The following is an 8446-nucleotide window of genomic DNA, read 5'->3' on the forward strand; positions in this document are numbered from 1 at the left end:
ACAGACACCCATAAGTCAGGCACATTCTCGAGAACACAGTGCTGCTGAAATGACTTGGGTTTCTTCATGGACACCCAGGAGGACTGCCTTACTCATCTCTGGTTACCATCTCAGCTGTGGCCAGTGTGAGAACTGTTAGTTGATTATAAGATCAACAATGACCACTAACACATCATTGCACCTACTGTACCCAGCACCATTTTATACATGCTATGTGCATCACACTGCCCCATCCTCCCAACAACCCATCAGATAGTTGTATTACCCACTCCTTTGTACAGACGAGGAAACAGGAACAGGGAAGATCAGGAGCTTGCCTAAATTTCACAGCTAGGAAGTGGTGGGTCTGGGATTTAAATCCTGGCAGCCTGGCTCTGAGCCACACCACCTCCCATAGCAAAATAATCTGAGTGATTGCTTAACTATTGAATCCTCCAAAGCTGCTTCCATAGTGTGTCTGTCAGTGGATGCTTGCCTACCAACCCCAAATGGGGACCACGCAGTCTATTTCTAGTACCAATATGTGCCCAGAAGGAGGCCAGACTAGACTGTAAGTTCTAGGAAGGCAAGGACCTGGTCTGTCTTGTTCACCCCCGGTATCTTGCACAGTACTCAATTAATTATTGTTGTATGCTGGGCTCGGTGGCTCAGCCTGTATTCCCGCACTTTGGGAGGCTGAAATGAGTGGACTGCCTGAGCCCACAGGTTCAAGACCTGCCTGGGCAACTTGGCGAGCCCTCATCTCTATAATAAATAAAAAATTAGCCGGGCGTGGTAGCGCATGCCTGTAGTTCCAGCTACTCGGAAGGCTGAGGCAGAAGGATCGCCGGAGCCCAGCGGGTCGAAGCTGCAGTGGCCGGGAGCGGCCACTACACTCCAGTCTGGGCGACAGAGTGAGACTCCAACTCAAAAAAAAATGTATTGTTGTATGGATGAATTAATGCATATTGTATTGGATAATAATGGTAATAGCAGTTGCCATTTGCCAAGCACTGGCCACACACTATCTCATTTAATCCTCATAACAACTCTCCTTTTTTTTTGGAGTTGTTTTTTTGGAGATTTTAGTTGGAATCTCACTATGTTGCCCAGACTGGAGGGTAGGGGCACGCTCATGGCCACCACAGCCTCGACCTGTCGGGCTCCGGCGATCCTTCCACCTCAGCCTTCCAAGTAACCGGAACTACAGGTGCACATTACCACTCCTGGCTAATTTTTTAATTTTTTGGTTGTAGAGACAAGGTCTCACCATGTTGCCCAGGCTGGTCTTGAGCCCGTGGGCTTAGGCAATCCTCTCGCCTCGGCCTCCCAAAGTGCTGGGATTATAGGCTTGAACCACTACACCCGGACTCCTTTTTTTTTTTTTTTTTTTTTTTTTTTTTTGAGTGAGGATCACACTCTTGTTGCCCAGGCTGGAGTGCAGTGGCACCACAGCCTCAACTTGCTGGGCTCAGGTGACTCTTCCGCCTCAACCTTCCCAGTAGCTGGAACTATAGGTGTGCACCACTACACCTGGCTAATTTTTCTTGATTTAGTTTAGAGACAAGGTCTTGTTAAGTTGCTCAGACATGTCTCAAACCCCTGGACTCAGGCAATTCTCTCACCTCCACCTACCAAAGTGATACGATTACAGGCATGAGCCACCACTCCTGGTCATGACTCTCTTAAGGTAAGTCCCAACACTCAGGCGGTCGTTCTGGGTGATGGACATTCCATCCTGGAACCATGGCCCAATTTGTCCATAACCTTGTGGAGAAAGCCCTGGTGCTGGTGATAGCTGCTGTGACTTATTTGAAGACTGTACTATGCCAATGTTGAGCTGGTTCCTCCAACCCCAGCTAAGATCCCTAGAGCTATTCAGAACCTGAAAAAAAAAAAAAAATCAACAGTGCCCAAACCGGTAGCTTCAAACAGCTCACAGTTAGGAAAGCTGTGCTGATTGCTTGGTGGCTACTGAGGTGTGGGTGTGGTTTTATGTTGGAGAGACCATAGGCAAGTGTGGCTATAATGTTTCAAGACCAATCTTTAGCATTTGATTTTAGTTTACTTGTTATCTGAGTGTTTTGGGACCATGTGTGATCAGACTGCTCTCTGAATAAAATAAGGTTTTTCCAAAAAAAAAAAAAAAAGATAAATCCCATTATTCCGTTTTCCAAATGGAAGAACAGGTGTCCAGAAAGGTTAAGTAAATTGCCTAAGGGCACACAGCTAGTAAATAAAGGAGTAGGGATTTAATCCCTGGATGTCTGCTGTCTGCAGTGAGTGATGTCTGAAGTCTTATCTGCATCTGAGTTTTCAAATCCATTAATTTCCCATCTAGGAACTGACTCCCATTGGATGCAGGCTGAAAGTAATGGTCATAGATCATGCTTTTCTTAACTTTCTATAGAAGTAGGATATACAAAAAGGATATAGCATGATCAATTTTCATTGACTAGACACCCCTATGCAACCTGTACTCAGATCAAGAAATAGCAGATGACCAGCACCCTAAAGCCCCCTGTGTACTCACCTAGTCACCACCTTCCCAAGGTGGGCCTCTGTCATGACTTTCAAATACATAGATGAGTGTTTCTGTTTCTCATATAAATAGAATCACACATTATGTGTTATTTGGGGTCTGACTTAATTTGTTCAACATTGTGTTTGTGAGATTCATCTACATTGTTGTGTGTCCATTTTTTCTTTTTTATTGCTGCATAGTATTCCATTGTATAAGTATACACTTTATCCGTTCCATTACATTGGGACAGGCATTGGGAAGTTACCACTTTGGTGCTATTTTGAGTAGTACTGCTATGAGCATTCTAGGGCAGTCATGTTGGCGAACTAGTTTAGGCATTTCTGTTGGTTATATCCACAAAAACAGAATTGCTGTGTCATAGGGTATTAGTAGGTCCAAGTAGTTGATCCTGCCAACCAGGACTCCAAAGTGGCCGCATGGTTGCGTTCCACTCTGCCAGCAGCCAAGGAGAGTTCTTGCGGTTTCACATCCTCACTTGGTATCAACTGTCTTTTCATTTTAAACATTCGAGTTGGTACAAAGAGATATCTCGTAATTTACTTGATGATTAAATATAACTGAACACTCTAAATCTCTTTATGAGAATGTCAGAAAACAAAGGCTTTGAAGAACTACTGGAATTTTTTATTTCTGAAAAGTCACTGAAATAGAACCAGGTGCAATGGCTCACTCCTGTAATCCCAGCACTTTGGGAGGCCAAGGTGAGAGGATTGCCTGAGCCCATGAATTCGAGACCAGGCCGGGCAACTTGGCAAGACCTCATCTCTACAATAAATTAAAAAATTAGCCAAGTGTGGTGGCTGGCGCCTGTAGTTCCAGCTACTGGGAATGCTGAGGGGGAAGGATGGCCTGAGTCCAGCAGGATGAGGCTTCGGTGGCCAAGAGTGTGCCACTGCACTCCAGCCTGGGTGACAAAGTGAGATTCCAACTAAAAAAACATTTTTTTCACTGAAATAAACCTTCAATTCTGATTTCAGGATTGTTAGGTTTGTGAGACAGGCCATTGTCATGGGTAAGATGCAAAGAATTGCACAGAAATTAGAGTAGGAAATATTTGTTTATTTAATAAGCAGCATGGTGAGAAAGAGAAAAGGGGAATCCACCTCTCCCAGAAAGGGGAAAGAACCGGGGCTTAAAGAAAAGCATGACCCAGCCAGAGTTTAATGAAAGCATGGTTGGGCCAGAGCTTAACAAAAGCTCTGCTTGAGGCTGAATGCTTTTAAGGCTTTCCTTTGGTGTGAGTAGTTCATTAAGGTGATTGGGTGGTGGTCTGGTTTACAACTTCATGAAGGGGGCAGGTAAGCACAGGAACTGTTGACATGGTGATGGGATCTGTCTGTGTCACATAAATCACAATAGATTAGGTTAGCTTGGTCCATTATGGCTAGAAGACAAATACTTGGAATAGCAAAGTAATCAGTGCCTAGGGATTGCAAGACCATTATTATTATTTTCTTTATTTTTTTATTTTTTTGAGTTGGAGTCTCACTCTGTTGCCCAGACTGGAGTGCAGTGGCCGCTCCCGGCCACTGCAGCCTCGACCTGCTGGGCTCCGGTGATCCTTCCGCCTCAGCCTTCCAGGTAACCGGAATTACATGCATGTGCTACCACGCCCAGCTGATTTTTTGATTTATTGTAGAGATGAGATCTCGCTGCCCAGGTGGGTCTCGAACCCGCGGGCTCAGGCAGTCCACTCACCTCAGCCTCCCAAAGGCGTGAGATTACAGGCTGAGCCACCAAGCCCGGCTAAGACCATTATTAATAGCTGCTTCTGAGAAAACAGTTCTGTCCTTGGCTAATAACTAGAGAGTAAATTAAAGCGAACTGTTTTTTAAAAATAACTGAGGCCAAAGGATTGCTTGGGCCCAGGGGTTTGAGACCAGCCCGGGCAACTTGGTGGGACCTCATCTCTAAAATAAATTTTAAAATGAGTTGGGTGTGGTGGCACACACCTGTGGTTCCAGTTACATGGAAGGCTGAGGCAGAAGGATTACCTGAGCCCAGCAGGTTGAGGCTGTGGTGGCTGTGAGTGTGACACTGCACTCTAGGCTGGTCGACAGAGTGAGACTCTGACTCAAAAAAAAAAAAGACAAAGCTAAGCAATGTTAAAGTGGCTGCACTTTGGCTATGTCTACTCCATTTTGGTCTTTTGTCCTTTCAAGGATGATGTGGTGAGACCTGCCTCTTCCTTAAGGTATAGTGAAAAAAGTCCTGAGTTCAGACTGGACTGGCTCAGGGCCCATTCTCAGTACCCTCCAGCCTCCTTCTCCCTTCTCCCTACTATGAATGAATTAGGAACTCCCAGATGGCAATAAAACATGACAAAGAAGACATGTGTTCCCATTGTCTTTGTCAGGCATTTGCTTTTCATCAAACCAGCACTTCCATCAAGACCATGTCCACACAGACCCAGCCTAGCAGAAACTTTGCTGATCCAGCTTCAACATTTGTACTAAAATATGCCCCAGATCAATGATGTCACTGAATCAGATGGAGGTAGAAGGCTTTCCTCTCTGAGAGCAAAATTGTAGAGGACTTTGCTATATGAGATTCTTTTTGCCCAGCTTATCTTTTCTTTGAGCAGCTGTTGATCCATCACAAACAAAACAAAAACATTTGAAGCAACTGTCATTTACATGTGCAGAGATGGGTATCTTGGTCTGTTTTGTGCTGTAAGAACAGAATACCACAGATTAGGTGATGCATAAAGAACAGAGTTGTATGTCTAAAGGTTCTGGAGGCTGGGAAGCCCATCATCAAGGGGCCTGCACCTGGCAGGGCCTTATTGCTTCATCATTCCACGGTGGAAGGTGAGAGGCCTAGAAGGTGAGAGGTCAAGAGAGCACTTGCAAGAGAGAGAGCAGAGAGGAAGATGAAACCTATCCTTTTATCAGGAACCCACTCTTGTGTGGCAGCATTAATTCATTCATTATGACTTAATTGCCTCTTAAAGGTCCCACCATTCAACACTGTTACACTGGAGATTAACTTTCCAACACCGAACTTTGGGGGACACATTCAAATGGTAGCAATGGATGACTGGAGTCAGTGTTGAGAGGGCAGAGATATGGGCAGAGCCTGGATGCAGAGCAGACAAAGGAACAGAGCAGAACAACCACAGCCATCGCACTGTGCTTGATGCTTTGCAGGTTACTCCAGCATGATGACACATGCTTGTAGTTCCAGCTCCTTGGAAGGCTGAGATGGAAGGATCGCCTGAGCCCAGCAGGTTGACACTGCGGTGGCTGAGTGCGACATTGCACTCCAGCCTGGGTGACAGAGTGAGATTCCAACTCAAAAAGAGAAAAAAAGCTCAAAGCTAAGGATGGTCGCTGGGGAGAATAGATTCAAGTTACCCTCAATATGCACTCCTATTAGCAGCGATTACAAGTGGGCTTTTAAGGAAAAAAGAAACAGCAGTTCCTAAATTGTTTATCAAGAATTTACAGCCAGGCTCAGTGGCTCAGCCTGTAATCCTGCGCGTTGGGAGGCTGAGGTGAGTGGATTGCCTGAGCCCACGGGTTCGAAACCCACCTGGGCAACTTGGCGAGACCTCATCTCTACAATAAAACAAAAAACCAGCTGGGCATGGTAGCGCTCGCCTGTAGTTCCAGCTACTGCTACTTGTTGAGGCTGAGGCGGAAGGATCGCTGGAGCCCAGCAGGTCGAGGCTGTGGTGGCTAGGAATGGCCACTGCACTCCAGTCTGGGCGACAGAGTGAGACTCCAACTCAAAAAAAAAAAAAGAATTTACATGAAAATGACATCAGCTATTGATTGACTATACACTGTTCTTTGTATTACAAATTCCCTTCTTCCCTTCCTTGAAATCTCATTAACTATCTCAGAAAAGAAGACTCAGGAATGTAACCACATGTGGATGAACTTTTTTTTACATGATGCCTGCCTCTTGGCTCATTCAGATTCCAAAGAGAATCATTTACAAGCTAACTTCTGTCCTATTCATTCTCTCTAGTAATCATTTGCTGCGTTTTAAAATAATTATCAGCCGGGCTCGGTGGCTCAGTTTGTAATCCCAGCGCTTTGGGAGGCTGAGGTGAGTGGATTGCCTGAGCCGGGGGTTCGAGACCCACCTGGGCAACCTGGTGAGACCTCATCTCTACAATAAATCAAAAAGTCAGTCGGGTGTGGTAGCGTGCGCCTGTAGCTCAGGCTACTTGAAAGGCTGAGGCAGAAGGATCGCCAGAGCCCAGCAGGTCGAGGCTGCGGTGGCCGGGAGCAGCCACTGCACTCCAGTCTGGGTGACAGAGTGAGACTCCAACTCAAAAATAAAATAAAATAAAATAAAATATCTACATCTCCCCCCTTCTCTATGGAAGAAGATATATAAGCTTCTATGCCTCACTGGGTTATTATTCTCCTGAGATTCTCTTGTGTTACATAGATTAAAATAAATGTTGTACCAGGAGTGATGGCTCATGCCTGTAATCTTAGCACTTTGGGAGGCGGAGGCGAGAGGATTGCCTGAGCTCAGGAGTTCGATACCAGCCTGGGCAACTTGGCCAGACCTTGTCTCTACAATAAATCAAAAAATTAGCCAGGCGTGGTGGCATGTGCCTGTAGTTCCAGTTACTTGGAAGGCTGAAGCAGAAGGATTGCCTGAGCCCAGCAGGTCGAGGCTGTGGTGATTGTGAGCATGTGCACTGCACTCCAACTCGGGCAACAGAGTAAGACTCTGACTTCAAAAAAAAAAAAAGTAGTGTTGTATGTCTTTTCTCCTATTCATATGCCTTTTTAAAAATATGTATATCAATATTTTTTTATTTTGATATTGTGACAGTTAAGGTTTAGGTATACAAATATGCTTTGTTCAGGCACTGTTGTTGATAAAGGGTATTTCCCCATCCCCAGACAGATATTAACTCCCGTTAATCCCACCTCCCTTCCCCTGCCCCCTCATATGCCTTTTGCCAATGATTTTTCAGTGAACCTTCAGAGAGCAAAAGGGAAGTTTTTCCTTGGCCTCTATGCACATTTTATGGCATTGGTGCACCATAATGTGTGAAAAAAAGTGCCCTACTGTTGGCTGGTTTCCCATTTTTGGCTATGATGAACACTGATTGAAAGGACAGACCAAGAGCTGGAAGCCATTTTTCACCTTGTTCTTAAACCCTGACACGATGATGAGAAGGTAGAAGCTATGTTTTGAAAAAATGCATACTTTAGGTAAAGATTAACTTTGCCAACTTTAACTTTTCAGAAACACTGACTTCTCAAGCATGACTAGTACCTACCCATTGTATACTTGGTGCATGGTGACCAGGACCCCACTCAAGGTTATCTGTCCAGACTTCCTGGTGCCAGGCATCAGAGGTGTATCATGGCTTTTGTCAGTAGGGCCCAGCAGATTGACAATCAAACTAGCCTAGAGTAAAGGGAGCCTAAGACTTCACGTATTAGGCAAAAGTTATGCAAATCGCAAAATTTGTGATTACAATAGTTATGCAGACTGCAGGACTTGTGACCACTAGGAAAGGGGAGCAGATGGGGATTCGATCTTCCAGCAAATTGGGTGCTGTCTACAGGGAAGTCAAGAATTAAAGCCAAAGCCAGGGTTGCCTCCTGGGAATGCATAGGAGGTAAGGGGAAGTGCATTCTCTATTAGCTCTAAGGAATGTTATTCAGGAATGTACAGGAACACTGGGATCCTTATCATGCCCTTCTCTAGGGGCTATGATAATGTGGGTGGACATTAGTGGGTTTCTGTGTCACAGGGTCTCCAAGACATTCACAGGTGGTCAAAAAGGAAGTCACGGCAGTCACATCTACCTGACTGCAACACTCCCAAGGGAAAGGATTAAAGCCTGGGCTTGAGGGGCTACGGGTGCCACACTCATCTAGAGTGTAGGCCTGCTTCCTGTCTGTGGGAAGTGAACCTTTCTTTCTTTTTTTTTTTTTTTTG

At 45.3% G+C, this 8446-nt stretch overlaps 1 pseudogene; it reads left to right on the plus strand.

Moving 5' to 3' along the window:
* The first annotated feature begins 1725 nt into the window (after window positions 1-1725).
* Window positions 1726-2036, plus strand: LOC110596804 (annotated as a pseudogene).
* The last annotated feature ends 6410 nt before the right edge of the window (window positions 2037-8446 follow it).

The sequence above is a fragment of the Carlito syrichta genome, unplaced genomic scaffold (assembly GCF_000164805.1).
Source record: "Carlito syrichta isolate Samal-C Ts95f unplaced genomic scaffold, Tarsius_syrichta-2.0.1 Scaffold314306, whole genome shotgun sequence".
NCBI lineage: Eukaryota > Metazoa > Chordata > Mammalia > Primates > Tarsiidae > Carlito > Carlito syrichta.